The sequence below is a fragment of the Haemorhous mexicanus genome, chromosome 2 (assembly GCF_027477595.1).
Source record: "Haemorhous mexicanus isolate bHaeMex1 chromosome 2, bHaeMex1.pri, whole genome shotgun sequence".
In the NCBI taxonomy this organism is placed as follows: domain Eukaryota; kingdom Metazoa; phylum Chordata; class Aves; order Passeriformes; family Fringillidae; genus Haemorhous; species Haemorhous mexicanus.
In genome coordinates this window covers 33,902,138-33,916,424 of record NC_082342.1, presented here as the reverse complement: position 1 = coordinate 33,916,424, position 14,287 = coordinate 33,902,138, and the positions used below count along the sequence as shown (strand labels likewise).

General features: G+C 48.6%; 1 protein-coding gene across 3 annotated transcripts in view; it reads right to left on the bottom strand.

The window, feature by feature from the left end:
* Positions 1 to 4,649, bottom strand: part of RIMKLB (ribosomal modification protein rimK like family member B) — a 41,631-nt gene extending 36,982 nt beyond the window's left edge. The window contains exons 1-2 of one of the 3 annotated variants that reach the window (XM_059838357.1): positions 4,502 to 4,649; positions 2,785 to 3,286 (exon numbers count right to left, since the gene is read on the bottom strand). The gene's annotated coding sequence lies outside the window, so the exon portion shown is untranslated. Of the gene's footprint in view, positions 1 to 2,784; positions 3,287 to 4,294; positions 4,425 to 4,501 lie in introns of those variants that run through there. The other 2 variants (XM_059838355.1, XM_059838356.1) reach the window with 2 other exon arrangements.
* Positions 4,650 to 14,287: the final 9,638 nt, after the last annotated feature.

The window sequence follows — 14,287 nt, the reverse complement described above, 5'->3', positions numbered from 1 at the left end:
ACCGGCCAAGCAGACACTGCCACAACTGCTTCAGGAATACACTGTTTGGAACAGATTCTTTGCAATTTATAGAGGGAATGAAAGCTCACCTCAACTTTCAGCTGTGGCACCCTTATCCTGCTTAAGCCAGGCCTTACTCCAGCAATCACACAGCAGCTTCCTTCCCTCCCCAGCACATGCAAACCTATTTCCTCCCACATTCCTAAAATCTGCAGTACACCTCTAGCAGCTGCTCTAACAAAAGCACTCACTGTGCTCCTTTTCGACTTTACATCATATATGAATATGTTTTATTGAAATAACAGGGAATTCAGCCAATCAGATCAGCTGTCTAGAGAGATCTGGCAATCCTCTCTGAAGATCACTCTTTTTGCCTTGAAGGTGGTGCTCTCTTCACAGAGAAGATCAGAGACCTCCCTCTCCCTCCAGGAATGGGAGATTGGTCTCCATGACTCATTTACTTGTTCTGTCTTTAACACCCAAAAGTAGGAGAAAAATATACTAGTTTCTTTTTCTTTTTCACCACAATGTATTTCCCTTAAGATGAAGCAAGAAACCATTTTAGGGGATACTGATTAATTTATTTATTATTGATAAATGTGTAAGATAAAAGGTATCTAGTATGCAAAAAAAATTCAATATTCTTTTTGTTCACGATGCAACCACTCAATGCTTTTGTAAATTAAAAAGTCTAGGTTGTGTCTTCCCTATGGGAATAATGAATGGAATCCCAGATGTTTATAGCATCAAGGATCAATGTGATCTAGCTATTCCACTTGCTCAACCTGTGATCTGATGTTGCAGCACACTCCCGCTGCCTACAGCGGGATCTGGGAAACACCTTAGTGGAACAGTTATTACCAGCAGCCCCTCCCAGAATAGGCCCTTTTTTAGAGCTTGGCTCAGACTCTCAGCTACAGCACTGTGCAGATAACACAAACGCCACAGATTTCATGGTTTAAAAGAGAGGTAAAACATAACCTTAGCTTTAGCATACCTCTAGGCATGTTTAATCCCTACATCTGAGATACTGACAATAAAAATCTCAGGGAATTGAGAAGGAATGAGCGAAAGACTGACAGTCACAACCGCCATGGGAAAAGGAGAACTAGGAAAAACATTGCTCCAAGCACTCGCCTCACTATGAGTAACATTAACAACATCATTAATGCTTATCCCTTAATACTCATTTTCAGAACAGTGCTATTCAAGCTGGAAAAGGTATTTTGACTTCCTTTTCATCATAAATTAGCTAAAGCTTGAAACTGAGTACACACTTCCAATAAACCAATCATCTCTACCATTACAGCAGTTTCTAGAATGGCTGGAAGGATGCATTTCAAGACAGTGAAGACCTAAGAATGGTTGGCAGATGCTTGCAAGTCATCTCCTTCAGGAGACACCTCAAGGCAGATCTGAATTATAAAGTCAATCTTAGATAGCAGACCAGTTAAACAGCTAATGAACAGTTGTCCAGCACATGACCCAGCATGTAATCCATCATACACTGTCATGGAAATCTCTGTCTCGTCTTAATGAGAAGAGAGCAGTATCTGAAACATCCCAGAAACAGGACTTTCTATGTCATAGGGAGAGCAGATCTGCAAACAGTTCACAGCTGTTTCAAGCATAAAGCACAAGTGATTTTTTTTTCCACACAAAGATACCAGAATGATGATCATCTAAAGAAAATGTTACGAAATATGTATGGATGATGAATATATCACATGGTGATAAAGAACTGACATCTTCAGAAAAATAAATCCAAGATAAGTCAACTCATTCCTGACAATGCTGCTTCATGGTGATGCTTAAGGCCAACATCAAGAAAAATTCCTCTTTTACGTACCAGAAACTAGTTTTCCTAAGATTGTCACATAACTGTTTGAGAATCTTTGGAAAGAACACATTTTTAAAAGCTGAAGAATCTGAAAAATTAAAATATTTATTTAAATGCATTTTATATAATATATTGAAAAGCTGCAGCACAATCTGTCCACTGCTGCTGCATTATCATCCACCCTCTACACATGCATCGGAGAACTGAAAGTCTCTGCAGGCAGGTGAACCCCAAGCACACCTCTTTGAAAGCACATCACAGTATTCACCTCCTTTTCCCTTTGAGATTTGTAGACCGCAACAGCCAAAGGATATGGGAATATATTAATTGTTCCCATTCATTCCCACCCCTGCAGACGGGCAACTGCACTCCCCATGATGGCTTTCATCTCCTTGTCTCCACCTTTGCACTGAGTGATGTTCAAGATGCTAGCAGCAATCCTCCCAGGCACAGCTGCCTCTGAAAGGCGGACATCCACACCCCCCCGTCTTTCCTCCTCTGTGCTCACGCTTGCAAGTAGAAGGCAAGATTCCTCATTCACACACCCCACTTCCCCATCACCACGGAATAATCCATTCTCTTTCCGCCCCGCAACATGAGACCAATACTGGTCAGTATCAGCCATCCTTCTACTTTGGTCTTGGTATTTTTTCCAACAACAGGCTCTCAGCTTTTTCACGCCCCTCCACTGTCCCTGTGTGCGCACGCACGCCCGTGTGCAAATAAAACACACCATTTCCTCCCACATCAGCTGCTTTTCCACCTGTGCCAGGTTCCCCCGCAGTGTGGTACAATACCCCCTCTCCTCCCCGATCCGTGTGTACACAGCCAGTTTTCCCTCCTCCCTTCCCCCACCCCACAGTCTCCGTGCATGCCTCTCCCAGCGCCTGGGGTGGGGGAAGGGAAACGTGCACTGCGTGAATGAATGGGCTGAAGAGACTTACCAGAAATTTGGTGAGGAAGGAGTGGAAGACGAAAAAGACACTAAAGATGGGTGTTTCCTTCGGCGTGCCAAGTGCTGCTTCAGTTCTGGCTCCTTTAAGGAGGTCACGTGTCTTGCTAGGTACCCCTTTTCCTGGATCCTCTACTAACCAAAAAGGGTGGCACAGAAGTCTTCTGGATGCCTCCCTGCACTACACCCCAAAGGAGGGAAGGGTACTACTGAAGCTCCCAAAGCAAGCAAGCAATGATAACGTTCTCCTGGTCCTGGCAGGCACTGTCTAGCGGATGCCTCTGGGACCAGGGTCGATTTCTGAAGGAGGGAAGGGGGAGTAAATGAATGTTTAAAATAATTCCCAAATTGTTCTCCCCTATGGAGCAGGGAAGGATGGGAAAGAGTAAAATGAGTACTGGTGAAGAGCTGTAGCTTTCTATGTAAAAGAAACTCAATCCTTGTGTCTCTGCTTCCTCAGAACTAAACCCCTAGATGACTGAAGTCACCAACACCTAGGGAGGAAAAAGAAAAAAGAAGAAACATCCCTATTAGACATAAACATACAAAGGTATGAAATAAACTAAATCCCAAAGGAAGAAAAGGTGCTATTCAAAACAGTAAGGAAAGTCAAAAGAAAATGATAACATGAAAATAATTAGGGGAAATATGCAACTTTAAGTATTTTACACAAATATACTATCACAGAAACCAGTTTTAAGGGGAAAAAGACCACAAAGCTAAGCAGTTTGTTCTTTTACTTAAGAATGTACGTTCAATGGATAGATAAATCCATGCCTACACGGGAACATATGAGGAAATTAAGTTTCCAAACCTACAAAAACTATTCCTATTTATTTGTGAGCCTTTAAACCTTTAAACCTCTCCCCCAGAATAACCCTTAGGATTCAGATGAGACTGGAGAAAAGTACGTTTCAGTTCAGAAGCGTGTGTGCCTATGCATTAGGAGCATGTACATCCATGCATTAAAACCCACTCTGCCACAGAAAATAAACAGCGGTTTATAAACGGTGACAAGAAAAAAAGAAAAAACAAAAAAAACCCAAACCAAAATAACATGTCTAGAGGATGCTTGATTAAATGATGGAATCAATCCAAGATTAACAGAGTGGCACGCTTGGAACACGGAGCCCCTGGTAAGATCTCAGGCAGTAAAGACATCGATGTGCCACCAGCTCTTTTTTAAACACCGGAAAACAAAAGGGGAGAGGAAACCTAGTAGGGAAGATCTTGCTGCCAGACCCAACGCCAGCCACACACCCCCCTGGCTCCATCACGTGAAGATCAGCCCCCACAGCCACCGCCGATCCCCACGGACCCGTGCGGGGACGCGGCCGCCGAGCGAGCCCGCGGGGCGGCGGCCCCCACCCCGTGTTCGCAGCGCGACCGACCCGCCCGCGGAACGCGGGTCCCGGGCCGGGGGCGCGGCCCCCCCACCCCTCCCGCCCCTCTCCCCTCGCACCACGAGCGGCCGCCGCCGCCGCTCCCCCTCCGCCACCCACCTGGGCGCCCCGGCGGGCGCGGCGGGGAGGCGCGGGCAGCTCGCCCCGCTCCGCGCGCGGGGGATGCAGCACAATCACCATGGGCGCAGCGCGGCGGGGCGGGACGGCTGTGAGGGGACGGTCCCAACCACCCCCCCGCCCGCCCCCTCCCCGGGCACGGCGGACCCCACCCCCGCGGGCTCGCACCCGCTTAGCCCGACATCTCACCCGCCCCGGGCACCGCCGAGCCTGAGGGGACCCGCGGGGCGCCCACCCCCACCCCCTCCGGCACCGGGCCTGGGAAGGAGGGCGCGGGGCGACGAAGGCTCCGGGGAGACGCGCCCCTTCCTCCCCGCCGGCGGCGCGGTCCTAGAGGGAAGCGAGCGACGCGACGCGACGCTCTGCTCGTCCCCCCCACCACCACCCCGCCTTCCCCCCTCCTCGGTGTCCCTCCTCCCCGCGGCTGAGGCGAGGAGGCCGCGGCTGTTCCCTGCACCGAGCCCCCCGCCCGCCGCCGCCTCCCGCGCTCGCTCCCGCCGCCTCACAGCGAAGCGGCGGCGGAGCCGTAACGGCCGGGCCGGGCTTGGCACGCGCGGGGCGGGCGCGGGGGAGCGCGAGGGCGGCGGCGCCGGGATGCCTCGGACCGGACCGAGCCGAACCGGACTGAACGGGCCCGAACCGGCTCGGCGCGAACCGGGTCGGACCGAACCGGATCGGCCCGAACCGGATGCGCCCGCACCGAACTGAACTCGTGAGCTGCGGCACTACCGCTGAGGTGGCTGAGGCCACTCGTGTCTAACGGCTGAGGCCTCCCACAGAATGGGTCAGGTTGGAAGGGACCACAGTGATCGTCTGGTCCAATCTGCCTGCTCCAGCCGGCCATCCCAGAGTGCATGGCAAAGGATTGTGTCCACACAGTTCTCTAATATCCCCCGTGAGGGAGACTCCACAACCTTTCTGAGCAATCTGTTCCAGTGCTTGGTACCTGCTTAGCAAAGAAGTTTTTCCTCATATTCAGGTGGAACTTCCAGTTTCTGCCTGTTGCCTCATGACCATCAAGCAGAGCCTAGCTCCATGCCCTTGGAATACCCCCTTTAATTGATTATAGACATTGCTACGGTCCCCCCCTCTTCTCGAGGCTGAACAGGCCCCACTCTCTCAGCCGTTCCTTGCAAGAGACCTGTTCTAGTCCCCCCATCATCCTCATCCTCCCACTGACCTGCTCCAGGAGCTTCATGTCTCTTCTTACTGAGGAACACAGAGTGGATACTGCACTCCAGATGCAGCCTCACTAAGGCCAAGTAGATGGGGAGGATCACATCCCATGGCCTGCTGACAAAGCTCTTCCTCATGCTCTTCCTCACACCCATTCCTGCCCTTCTCCCCCGCCCGAGACCAGGATTCGGTCCAGCTCCTACTGCCCTGGCAGACCCCAGCAGAGGTCCTGCCATGCCCACCTGGTTGCTCCGTCCATCAGTGCAGCAAAACATACAACAGCTGTTGAGCTTGTTGCTGCTGCTGTTGGCATGTGGTGTGCAAAGCCAGACCCCTTGTACTTCATGTGACAGGTAAAGGTGTGACAGAACCACAGAATCAATTTGGTTGGAAAAGACCTCTGAGATCACCAAGTCCAACCTATGACCAAACACCAACATGGCAGTAGATCATGGCACTGAGTGCCACATCCAGTCTTTCCTTAAAGACCTCCAGGAGCAATGTCTCCACCACCTCCCTGGGCAGATCTTTCCAATATCTCATTACACTTTCAGTGAAGAAATTATTCCTAGTGTCCATCATAAACCTCTCCTAGCTCAGCTTAAGCCTATGTCCTCTCACCTTATGTCCTGTGACATGTCCCCCATGCCACACATCATACAGCATCTTGTGCCTGACATACCCAGCGTGTAGCCAGGGCTGCACCATCCCTTGCTGCTGTCACTTCTCCAAAATAATAACTGCTGGCAGCAAACAAACATGACACATCCCCTTTATCAACTGACACACCTTGTTGATCAGTTTCTGTGGCACACCTACTCAGTTTCCTCGGTACCACACCCTTTTCATTCACTATATTGTATCAGCTGTATATTTCACATTTTCCTGTGTGAACGTCTCCTTCACCCAACTTTCAGAACCTCTAGACACAACACCCACACTGCACACCAGGGGAACAACACGTGTGTTCCTCAATAACTTGTGTTGCACTTCCAACTTTGCAAATATGGGATACAGCCACTGGTCATGCCCAAACACCCATCCTACCACAAATGTTCCCATTCAACCTGCTTTCTTTTACCTCTTCAGCATGTGGCAGTGCTGTCCTACCCATCTTAATTCTCTCACCCGAACGACAGTTTGTTCATTTTTTTCTGCAAACATCTGGGTCCTACTCCCCAAACCTCACATGTGATTCAGGCAGCTCTTCTGAAAACAATTTGCTTAATGAGTATGAGGCAAGGCTACCTCACAGATGATGTCAGAAGCCAAAATCCCTATTTAACAGACATCATCCAATGCTCTCCCTTCTGCTGTGTTGCTTGCCAAGGCTTCTGGCTTCTCATGGCTGCAACCTGGAGACCACTTCCAAATTCAAGCTCCCCTCCTTCTGACTCTGTACAACAATATAAGGAAAAAGATACTATCACCCACTTCAAAGCCAACTTGAAAGCACAAATTGAGAGCAGGAGGCAATTGTAGGCAAGTACCAGCAGGGTAAACTAGCAATAGATAATAGATATAGATAAAGAACACCAAAATGCTAGACAGCATTTTTGTTGTTTTGACAGTAGCAAAATACTACTTTTTGTGACAGAATTACTACATTCTGAAGCCTTCTAGAGCAGAGTTCCCATGTGCATGAAGTTCGCACTTTCAAAAGTTGTAACTTCAGGCTGTGAGGTGCATGGGGTTTGTTTACACAGAGAATTTGCTAACAAAGAGCGACTGTGGTATCACTGCTTTGCTGAAGATTGTGCAACAACTGCACATTGCCAGCATGCACATGTATTTCAGAGTGAGAATTGCATGCTGGTTTTAAGACAGCATAAAGAAAAGAGGAAAGAAAAATGTCTGCATTAGGATTTATATAACTACAGTGACACAGTAATAGCAGATTTTTTTTTTATTTTATATTTCAGTAAGCAACCAAGTGGTAAGGCAGGTGCCTCTGCTGCTCAAACATGGTTAGCAGTTTGTGGAAAGAGGAGAATTGCACAGCTGGGGAATTCAGGAATGTAGATTTTTGGCCATACAAATGCATGTTTGGTTATAAGACATCTGAGAGGAAGTCATTCTACAAGTACAGGAAAAACACTCGTTATGGTAACAGTAAGATATTTGATCTCAAACCATTTGGGATACTTCAGCTGGGTCTTACAATTATTAGTAACAATTTATTCTGCCAACTACCACTTACCTTCATAGAGCTCTCTCATGCAAAAATGTAGCCCTGTATCCTTTTTATTACTGTTCATTTAACTGCTGGAATTGTAGTAGTTGAGCTTTGTCACAGGTTGTATACCTTATATCTCTAGAACAATTTCGCATCATCTGGAAAATTAAGTGAGTTTGGAATGAGTCATGAGAGTCTTTTACCCTTTCTTGGAGAGGTAAAACAGAAGAAAGGGTCAATTTATTACTTAGGATGTGCCAACCTAGGATGTGACTACGGCTGCAGAAGCTTTTGAGTTCTTTTTTTAATAAAGAGTTGTTGCTGCAACTGAGTTGCATGTAGATGTTATAGTTTCCAAGAATTAGGCAAGACCTTTTTTATTTTTTCTATTTTTTTCCTTTTTTTCTTTTCTTTTTTCTTTTTCTTTTTTTTTTAATTTTTGCCAGTGAAGGCAAGTCTCTCCTCTTATCCATAAATCTATTCTCAGGACAAAATTCTTACTATATTATTGTGAAATAACTATATTGGACAGTGCCCCCAGTGTCAGTGGTCCAGAAAGAATACCAAGCTTCACCCTTTAGGGAAGAATTATAATTGTAGTATCAACAAGGAATGGATGCCTCTGAACACTAACAAATCCTGGCACCTTTCTTTTGAGATTTTTCCCATGCACTCTGTAATGCATAATGTAAGGACTGGTCCAAAGCCTTAATGTATGCAAAATCTGATTTCACGGTTGATTCCATGAAACATCTTTTGTCACTGAGTTCACTACAACTGCAAACCAGCTGTTTAGTCCTGAAGCCAAAGCCTGCAGGATATTATCCCATTATTCACATTGTAAAGTTTCATATACTGTCTCTGGTCGGGTGTGTGACCTTGTGATGCAACAATGATGGAAAGTCCAGCCTGAAAATGTTGCTAAGCCTAATTATTTATACTTATTTTCCCGTGTGCTGAGTGTGTGCTCCCCTGTGTCTTCAGTAACTACTCATTTGGTCAGCTGAGTCTCATAGCAATGTTTCTGCTTCCCGCTTGGATGACTGAATGGTAAAAAAAATATATTTATAAGGCAAGGTATAGGCCTGTGTTCACACATGAATGCTTGGGTTCACATATGAACACAGATGGTCCAGTGAAGGGAAACAACTTCTGGCCTGTGTTTCAACAGGAAAATGGCCGTATCATTCTTGTTTCATACCATGACTATGCCAAGTGGTGCAAAATCATCTTTCATTTCATACAACCCCAGCTTCTCGTTGGTTCTGCTGTTGCACTAATTCCTGTTCTGAATTAACTACTGTAAGATAGAAAATGGAGAAACTACTGCTAACACAAAGGACTCCCAGCTAAGGGGATCTGCAGAAAGTTCCAGGTGTCACTGACTCAGTCCCACACCATGCCCTCCAGAATGTGTCACCCCCCTTGCAGGTGGGTTTGTCGCCCGTGTACCTGACTCCATGTGGTTCGTCAATCCGAATCCACCCATGTCTCTGCATAAACACAGTCCATTGCCCTACACACGCGGGCGTCCCATGCCAGAGTCGGCCCTGCTCCCTACGTACAGCTCCATGCCTTGCTGCCCGTGACACCGAGTGCCGAGCTGCTCCTCTGCCCCCCCCTTCGGGTGGGGACCAGCCCGGTGGGGTCTGCCCGCCGCTGCTGCCGGCACGGACACACGGAGCGGCAGCAGAGGGGTCGGGGTGGGGAGGCTGCGGCTCAAGCGCGGGGAGGGTCCAGCCCCAGGCTCGCCTCCGCTGCCCACCCGCACCCGAGCGCACATCCGCATCCTCCTTGCCCGTGTGCGGGCGCGGGCGGGCGGGGCGCTGCGGGCAGCGGTGGAGGCGCTGGTGGCGGCGGTGCCGAGGAGCCCAACCCTGCCCGTGGCAGCCGGCTGGGCCCGGCGGCGGCGGCGAGGTCTCTGCGGCCGGGCTGGCTGCCAGCGCCGCCGTGCTGCCAGCGGCAGCGCGGGCCGGGCTCGGGAGCGCCCCGGGGCGGGGAGTGGCGTGGGGGTAGAAGGGCCGGGGCACCGCGGGTGATGCTGCCCGGGTAGCGCCGTTCGGGGACCTCTGAATCCCTGCTGAGATGGAGAGCGATCGTGGGCTGGAGGGGCGACCGGTGCCGAACGCACTGTCAAGGGGAGGGCGCGACTGCCCGTTTCCTATGCCAGGCAGTGGGAAGGGAGCCAACCGGCTACTGCGGGGAGAAATAATTATTTTGCTGTTAATACTGGGACAAAATAAGAGTGGCGTGTGCATGTGCTGGAATAGAAGGAATGGGAACCCCCTTCTTCTCCGCATTTGAGACGAGTCTCAGGCTCAGGGTACAATCCTGACAGAAGAAAAGGGCTTCCAGGGGCATTGAAAGACCTTTCCTGACAGACAGCAACCGTTTGGGGACATAAGGGAGGAGTGCATGCATCTCATTGAATAGGTAACTTTGGAGAAGGTCAGAGGCTCCTGTTATCCTTATTCTGGGCACAGTTTGAGGACTGAGAGACACAAAGAAGCCCAGGCGGGCATAGTTGCACACAGAAACAAAGGGAAGGATGAATAGCAGCTGGTAAGTTTCAAAGACTGGTATATAACCAGCAGCTCCCAGTTCCACAAGACAGGAGTGCGTTTCTCCCAACTGATTTGCAGTTCTGCTGCAGGGAAACAGAGAAGTGGTACTGAGGAGCTGGACAGGAGGATGAATGTGCTTTCGATGGACACACTCATTTCAAAGGAAAACACTTTCTCTGTATCTCTCTTCTCCCAGTCCCTGTCGTCTGCCTGGCCCCTTCTCCAGCTGTTTTTCCCAGACTGCATTTTTCCTTTTCCAACTTGAGAAAGTTCCTGCCTGTCTGCCTTTGTTTCCTGCTCCTTTACCTCTTTTTGACTCCTGTTTTGCCCTTTTCTGTCTCCTTCTCCATTGTCTTTTGATGAATGCTGTTGCAGTGATGACTTTGGATTTCAGTGCCTGTTGGGAAGGATCTGATGCAACCACAGGATGGCTATATCTCGCAAGCACTTTGCTGCATTAAGTCTGATAAACATCTGCCCTCCGAGCTAAAGAGCTTCAGGCAGCAGGTTAAATGTCCTCGAGTTTATCCCAGTCGTGTTAGCGTTTTCCTCTTGTGTCCGGCAGCTCTATCGCCGGAGTTGATGAGAGCTGGCAATCTGGGGGTTTTCTTCTCTCATTCGCGGGGAGCAACTTCTTCATTTTTCTTCATCTAACTGATGCCCCCTCTCGCCGCTGGCAAGGGTGCTTACACACCCCACTCCTCTCGCCTGCCTTGTGCCGATGGAGCTGATTAGGGGGCGGGCGCCTGCATCTCCAATTCTGGTCTCCCCTCGCAGGGTCCGGCGCCATGATGGGAGCAGTGCTCAGGAGGCTCCCTGCAGTGCCAGGGGACCCTTCCCCTTCCTTTCTCCTGCGCCAGGTGCTAAGGGAGGAGGGGCACAGAGGTGCCTCGCAGGGAGGCCAAAACTAGGTCAGTGTAGCTGGAAACCGCAGCTGGTGCACTGCGATGGGGGGCGGAGAGCCAGCTGTAGCCAGAGGGGATGAGTGGATGGCGAGGGGAGGATGAGTGGATGGCGGGAGGGGGAAGGGTCTCTCCGCGAAGTTGTAGGGCGGGACAGCGTTCTCCGGGCTGCTCACATGGCTGCCAGCACCCTCGCCCCGCTCCCCATCCTCCCCAGACCGGCGCCCCCGCCGAGCCCCTTCCCTTCCCAACGCTGCTCCTGCGAGTGGGCAGGGGAGAGGGAGAGGAAGGGAGGGATGAAGGTAATGCTGGAAACGGAGAGATGGAGGAAAAATCTGGGCAATGAATGAGGAACAGATGGAGAAATGTATACTAAAAAAAAAAAAAAGGGAGAGAGAAGAGAAGCGTGAAAGGCAACAAACAATGACAACTCATGTTTCAGCAGCACTTGCAATTGGTTCAGTGGGGAGGAGGTCATCTGCATTCCTCACAGTGCCCAGGCAAAAGGACGCATCCCCCTTGCCAAAATCCACAGGGCAATGAAGCTGCTGAAGCCAGACGCTGCAAGCTCCAACACCAGTAGCTTCGGCTGCACAGATGTACCTCGCTACTGCCCGGGGGTCATCCTGTTACCACCCTTCGGAATGCAATGAAAGCTCGTTTCAGTACAGTTTGCAGCACGCTTTGTTTGACCTTTTGAGTGTTTCTACGTCAACACTGCCTCCTCTGTTACAGCTCCAAAGAAATCCAGATTGCCAGAGTTGTGTCCTTTTGTCGTTGCTGTACAACCAAAGCCTTATTTTCTCTATCTCCGACTTTCTCTCCTCCTCCCTTTCCCTATGTCGTTTCCATTTTCCCCGCCCGTCTCCTCTGCTACCCAGTGCCAGCCTTGCCCCCACTGCCTGGTGCCTCCATCATTCCTGGGCTCACCAATCTCATCGGAGCCGTGCTGCCTGCAGAAACGCACGCTCTCCCAGCCATGCCCTCCCCATCCTCGTTTTCCAATCCCCCTTTCGTCTCATCAGCCCCGTTCCATCCTTCCTATCCTGACGCTGGCAGCGAGTCTCCTCCCTTCTTCCCTCCCTCTCTCCTTCCCTTCCTTCCTCATCCCTCCCCCTCCTCTCCCTGCAGTGTTTCCCAGCCCTCGCTGCAGTGCAATCCATCACTCCCAGCAAGGTCCTCACACCAGGGGAGGGGGAAGCCTGGCTCCCTGTGAGGCAAGGGTGGGTGGGCAGGGAGTGCAACTATCTCCTCCTTTGCTAGGAAGTGAGAAAAGCTCACAGAATACAGACCCTTCTGGAATTGAGACCTCCCATCTGCTTCCAGCTATTTTATTTATTCCTTTACTTATTTAGTCTCTTTGTTTTCAAAGAAAAATATGTTTCTGCCAACATTCCAGCGAGGGCGACTGAAAGGAAACCAAGGAGACAGAGAGAACGCCAGAGTCAGAAAAGCTTGGTTCAGATAGAAAAACTGGGAGACAACACTTGGGAGGAGGGAAAAAAGAGAGAAAGGAGAGAAAGGAGAGAAAGGAGAGAAAGAAAGAAAGAAAGGAGAGAAAGAAAGAAAGAAAGAAAGAAAGAAAGAAAGAAAGAAAGAAAGAAAGAAAGAAAGAAAGAAAGAAAGAAAGAAAGAAAGAAAGAAAGAAAGAAAGAAAGAAAGAAAGAAAGAAAGAAAGAAAGAAAGAAAGAAAGAAAGAAAGAAAGAAAGAGGCATATACAGAATCAGAGGAATTAATGCAGAAATAGGGGGGAAAAAAGATTAGATGCAGGAAAAAGAAAACGTAGCCAAAAAAACCCCACGAATTAAATTGGAGAGAAACCTGAGGTGGCAGACATGGCAAAAAACTCAAAGGTAAACAGTTGAAGGTTTTTTCATAAGAAGATGCATATCAGGGCAGCTGCATTAATGGACAGAGGCAAGAAATTATTAGAATAGTACCAAAGTAGATTTTTCAGCTACCAGTGTTGCCCTTTTACAGGCATGTTGTGAAGGTACCGTTGATGTTGATATATAGAATGGTCTATATTTGTTGCTGTTTTCATCTGTTTGAAGCTGAGGTGATCTAAAGCAGTGCAGGCCTTTTACATGTACACATTTCACATGAGGACAGATTTTCATTAACATTGCTTGCCTTGACATCAGTCTGACATTGAATAGAATAGTGACTACACCTGGGGAAGGTCACAGGAAAATTCAGGTGACCTGGCTGCAGTACCTATAGGAAACCCAGTGATTTGTATCAATGTGGTTGCAGGAATGCCCAAAATCTTTGTTCAGATTCCTGTAATGTCAACTGTAGAATAAAATATAAATGAATATTTAAGTCAGACTTTACAGTCCCTGTGAAAGTATAGGAAATGGAGGGATGCCAACCTGAAAGTGGTGCTTCCTAATTTCCCCACAATGTAAAACCCTCATCAATCTGTCTCCTAACATATAACATCATTTGCATTTCTTCTACTCAGTACAACTTGTTCTTCTTTCTTAAATCCTTTCAGAAGCAGGGTGAATGGTGTCAATGCTGACACAGAGAACTTCAACAGTTTGAATATTTCGGATGTGGCCAGTTTTAAAAAAGGCTTTGACATCAGATCTTTCATAAACATTGCAGAATTTAAAGCAAATGGCCTTTAAAGTTGACAGCTTTGCCCCCTTCACCAATGATGTTTAAAAGCTTACAGGGTATACTATTTTTAAATATAATTAATATCATTTTGCTGTCTTTGGACTGTTAGGGTAGACAAAACCACTAAAATCTGTTCCACCATGGAGGACTACTAAAATACACTAAAATGGTATAAGAGGCTGGACTTTAAGACAGATACTGTATTGTTTGGAAAGCTCAGCTGTGACTTGATCTGTGCCAGAGCAGCTCTGTGAACCTGTCTGTGTCGGTGTGAGACACAGCTCTACTTCCCAGCAGTGACTTCTTCAGCCAGCTCTGGTTACTGCTCCAGGGCATGATTGCTGTGCTGCAACAGGAGGATTATGCCTGCTGGATTTGCTCCAGAGTTTGTGATGTCCAGAAGAGATGGGAGAAGCAGGGGGAGAATCCATCTCTTTGCTGGTGTTTTACTTGTGTCTGCAGCCTCATCTGTATATAAAATTGGACCAGTTGAATTAAATATGGTGTTTCTATGTGCTCTAGAGTCTG